Here is a 5,551-nt window from a genome sequence, read left to right on the forward strand (position 1 = left end):
TGTTTCCTTTTTTTTTGCCCTTGAACTGATTCCTCTACTGTATAAAAAAAAATCAGGTCCATAATCTTTGCAGGAATACCACGGATCAGCAGAATATCCCAGAGTACCTGACGATGCACTGAGTCAAAAGCCTTCTAGAGACTAACATAGATTGCTAGCAGCCCCTGTCGAAACTCACTTCGGCGTTCCACGAGGATGATCCGGTCAATTACTGGCTTGACGGGTGTTAACCCGGATTGCTCATGTTTTTGAAACTTCAGCAGATGAAGTTGAATTCGCATCAGCAGTAGATGAGCAAGCACCTTGCCCGGCACACTGAGCAGTAAAATACAACGGTAATAGTTGCAGTCCTGTCAGTTCCCTTACCATATCCAGATAGGGACAACCAACCCCCTTTTCCAGTCAAAAGGAATCCACCGGACTGTCACACGGCAGACAGCACCGCGTGCAACCTACAGACCATTGCTTCACCCCCAGTTTTCAACATCTCTGTACTGGTATTAAAGATCCCAGCTTTTTTTCCACCCTCCAGCTTCCACGCAACCTCTTTCACTTCCGCGAGAGGGTGAAGTTTCGTATATAGGTATATCAGCAACCGCCATCTGCAACTCAGCAACAGGGAGCTGTACGCTTGGGGGCTCTGCTATGTACAACCACCCAAAGTACTCGATCTAACGAGCCCTGTACCCACCCACATCTAATACTATCTGCCCATCAGTCATTCAGATAGTACTCATCTTATTTTTTTATTCTTTTTTTTTTACAGCAAAGGGGACAGTTCAAGGGCGTAAAGAAAAAAAAATACCGCTACTTACTGTTCCTGAATAGAGGTCAAAGGAGTGTCCAAAAAGAGAGGTCAATGTCGGGAGGAGAGGTGTCCTGATACCCTCCTCTTGAAAGAGTTCAAGTCGTAGGCAAGAGGAAATACAGATGAAGGAAGATTGTCCTAGAGTTTACGAGCGTGAGGGATGAAAGAGTGAAGATGCTGGTTGACTCTTGCATAAGGGGTTTGGACAGTATAGGGATGAGCATGAATAGAAAGTCGTGTGCAACGGGCCCATGGGAGGGGGGGAGGAATGCAGTTAGCAAGTTCAGAAGAGCAGTCAGCATGAAAATATCGGTAGAAGATAGAAAGAGAGGCAACATGGCGGCGGAATTTAAGAGGTAGAAGACTATCAGTATGAGGAGGAGAGATGCTGATACGAAAAGCCTTGGACTCCACTCTGTCAAAGAGAGCTGTGTAAGTGGAGCCCCCCCACACATGAGATGCATACTCCATACGAGGGTGGACAAGGCCCCTGTAAATGGATAGCAACTGTGCAGGGGAGAAGAACTGGCGGAGGCGGTACAGAACACCCAGCCTCGAGGAAGCTGATTTAGTAAGAGATGATATATGAAATTTCCAGTTGAGATTTTGAGTTAAGGATAGACCGAGGATGTTTTGTGTTGAAGAACGTGATAGCTGAGTGTTGTCAAAGAATAGGGGATAGTTGTTTGGAAGATTGTGTCGAATGGATAGGTGGATAAACTGTGTTTTTGAGGCGTTGAAGGACACCAGGTTCCTTTTGACCCAATCGGAAATAATAGTAAGGTCTGAGGCTAAGCGTTCTGTTGCCTCCAGCCTTGAATCGTTAAGTTCATGTAGGGTGGGTCTTCTTTTAAAAGAAGTTGAGTAATGTAGAGTGGAGTCATCGGCGTACGAATGGATATGACAGTTCGTTTTGGAAAGAAGATCATCAATGAACAACAGAAAGAGAGTGGGAGATAGGACAGAACCCTGTGGGACACCACTGTTAATAGGTTTAGGGGAAGAACAGTGACCGTCTACCACAGCAGAAATAGAACGGTCAGAAAGGAAACTGGAGATAAAGGTACAAAGAGAAGGATAGAAACCGTAGGAGGGCAGTTTGGAAGGCAAAGATTTGTGCTAGACCCTATCAAAAGCTTTTGATATGTCCAGCGCAATAGCAAAGGTTTCACCGTAACGGCTAAGAGAGGATGACCAAGAGTCAGTTAGGAAGGCAAGGAGATCACCAGTAGAACGCTCCTTGCGGAACCCATACTGCCGATCAGATAGAAAGTCAGAAGTGGAAAGGTGCTTTTGAATCTTCCGGTTAAGGATTGATTCAAAAGCTTTAGATAGACAAGAAAGTACAGCTATCGGACGGGAGTTTGAGGGATTGGAACGGTCACCCTTCTTAGGCACAGGCTGTATGAAAGCATACTTCCAGCAGGAAGGAAAGGTAGATGTTGACAAGCAAAGGCGAAAGAGTTTGACCAGGCAGGGAGACAGCACGGAGGCACAGTTTTTAAGGACAATAGGAGGCACTCCATCAGGTCCATAAGACTTCTGAGGATTGAGGCCAGAGAGGGTATAGAAAACATCATTTTGAAGAATCTTTATAACAGGCATAAAAGAGTCAAAGGGGAGATGAGTAGGAGGAATATGCCCAGAATCGTCCAGAGTTATGATTTTATAAAAGATTTGAGAGAAGAGTTCAGGCTTAGAGATAGATGAGATGGCAGTGTTGCCGTCAGGACTGAGGAGTGGAGGGAAAGATGAAGAAGTGAAGTTGGAGGAGATGTTTTTGGCTAGATGCCAGAAGTCACGGGAAGAGTTAGGGAAAGCAAGGTTTTGGCATTTTTTATTGATGAAAGAGTTTTTGGTTGGTCGGAGAATAGATCTGGCACGATTTCGGGCAGAAATGTAAAGTTCATGGTTAGCATTAGTTCGAAGGCTCTGGTACCTTTTGTGAGCTGCCTCTCTATCATTGACAGCACAAGAACAGGCGTCATTAAACCAAGGCTTTTTTTAGCGTGAGGATTAGAGAAAGTACGTGGAATGTATGCCTCCATTCTAGAGACAATCACCTCTGAGATGCGATGAGCACACAGAGAGGGGTCTCGCTCCTGAGAGCAATAATCATTCCACGGGAAATTGGAAAAGTACATCCTCAGGTAGTCCCACCGAGCTGAAGCAAAATGCCAGAAGCATCGCCTTTTCGGTGGGTCCAGAGGGTGTACAGGAGAGATAGGACAGGATACAGAAATAAGGTTGTGATCGGAGGAGCCCAACGGAGAGAACAGTTTGAGAGAGTAAGCAGAAGGGTTTGAGGTATGGAAGAGGTCTAGAATGTTGGGCCTGTCTCCAAGACGGTCGGGAATACGTGTAGGGTGCTGGACCAACTGCTCTAGATCTTTGAGGATAGCAAAGTTGTAGGCTTGTTCACCAGGCTGGTCAGTGAAAGAGGATGAAAGCCAAAGTTGGTGGTGAACATTAAAATCTCCTAGGATGGAGATATCAGCGAAGGGAGAGTGGGTTAATATGTGCTCCACTTTAGAGTTCAGGTAGTCAAAAAAATTTACATAGTTAGTAGAGTTAGGTGAGAGATAAACATCACAGATGTATTTAGTAATAGAATGACAATAAAGTCTTAGCCATATGGTGGAAAATTCTGAAGAATCAAGATTGTGGGCACGAGAGCAAGTGATGTCGTTGCTCACGTAGGCGCAACATCCAGCTTTGGATTGAAATTTAGGATAGAGATAGTAGGAGTGTCAAGGTTCCAAAGTTGGGTGCTACAATCGGAAGGGATAACAATAAACAAGGCAAATGGTTAGACACCAGTTTACTTTAAATAAAGTAGGAACCCCAAAACAGCCTCACAAAACATTGAAGTCTCCAACACGAAGGCTTCAGCACGCCGGACTCAGCAATGCCCCTTTGCACGGCTTCTTCCTCTTCTGGGCGTCTCGTCCTCTGAGTGGCAATGACGAGGCAGCACAGCTTCGTCCTTGAAGTGGTGTAGACTTGGTAGACGAGGGAGGCGCAGGAGGATAAGGGGCGTCAGGTTCACGGCAGTAACGGGAGTCCAAGGCGTGGAGAGGGGAGAGGTGAGGCACCCAGAACGAGCCCACTGTTCTGAGTTAACCCGAGTGAGAGCAGGGTTTGGAACCGGAGTAGAATCAAGTGTTCAGAGCGAGGCCCGGCCGCTGTCTGACGAGGACGCCCACCAAGTCGTCTCCCACAGTGGGTTGAGAAGCCTCAGTGGTTCAGTCGACCGAGGCGTCGAACGGCGTCAGGCGAACGAGCAGCGGGAGTGTAGCAGATGGTTCGCTGCGCCTCGGTAGTTAAACGGCTTCGAACGGCAAGATGCGGGCGGGCGGCAGGAGTGCCCCGGTCGTTCGCCTGCTAAGTTGGTAGTTGCCCTCACACAGGCCCCCATACAAGAATCTAATCCAGGTAGATTCCACAAACAACTACCAAATGGAAAAGAAAAGACGGAAAACCTCGGGACACTTTTGTTACTAAGGGAAAAGCCTACCTGATAGGATGGTTTAGCAGGTTCGACATCTTTGAAGGCGCGGGGATTCTTCGGGCAGCGCGGACGTAGATGGCCTTCCTCCCCGCATTGGGGACACCTCAGGGTTGCTGTACTAGGCTGGGCAGAGGTCTTGGCGGAGGCACCCGGAGATGACTCTGAAGATTTCATGGGCGAAGTAGCCTTACAGGGGTCTCGGGAATTACGAGAGGAAGCTTTAGAGTAGGCGTTGCGGGCAGACGACCAGTCGTCGGCAAGTCTCACTGCGCCGGGAAGATGTTTCGGCCGCCGCTCCTTGATGAAGATTCTCAAATCTGGGGTAAGATTAGTTAGAAATTGATCCAGGAGCATAAACTTTCGGAGCTCTTCATAAGTGCAGGGGACGTCAGAGGCTTCCAACCACGCCTGGAACAACCGAGTCAGGTGGATGGAGAACTGCTGGTACTTTTCCCCAACTCTAATCCTGGCGTGACGGAATTCTTGACGATAGTTGTCCGCCGTCTTACTGAACCCCGTGAGGAGAGCTTTCTTCAAAAGAGCGTAATCTTCGGTCATGTCAGGTGACAGGGAAGTATACAGTTCAGTGGCCTTACCCGTGAGGAGACAATCCAACCTCGCAGCGTAGCTATCCTTGTCGATCAGCAGAAGTTCAGCCACCCTTTCAAAGCGGACGAGGTAGTTGTTGATGTCCTCTCCCTCTTGGTAGGTGGGCAATTTCGGTCCTCTCACGTTCTTGCAGAAAGGAAAAGCCGTTTTCCCCTGGGCGACGACAAGGGCGAGTTCTATTTCTTTTTCTACTTGCATCTTGGCAAGTTGGAACTCTCTCTCGGCAGCCTGCTCTTCTTTCTCCCTCCCGGCCAGGAGACGCTTTTCCTCTCTCTCGGCAAAGAGGCGCTTTTCCTCTCTCTCGGCAGCTCGCTCCTCCCTCTCGATGGCTTGCTGCTGTACAACGTAGCGGCCGAGATCCTCACCCTCCAGCCCCAAGGCTACAGCCTGAGCCTTAAACACCTCATATGGACAACAAGCAAAAAAATATAAACCCAACAGACAATGACACCAATAAGACCCAATAAAGAACAACAAAGAAAAATATGAATTAGAATCATGAAACCAGACAAAGAACAAAACCCAACAACAAAACAAGACCAAAAAAATGCAACATAGAACCAAAACAAACGTGAAGAACCAAAACACAAAAGGAAACAAGGAAGAAAAATTAGCAAAAAAAA

The sequence above is a fragment of the Eriocheir sinensis genome, chromosome 10 (genome assembly GCF_024679095.1).
Source record: "Eriocheir sinensis breed Jianghai 21 chromosome 10, ASM2467909v1, whole genome shotgun sequence".
NCBI classification, from domain to species: domain Eukaryota; kingdom Metazoa; phylum Arthropoda; class Malacostraca; order Decapoda; family Varunidae; genus Eriocheir; species Eriocheir sinensis.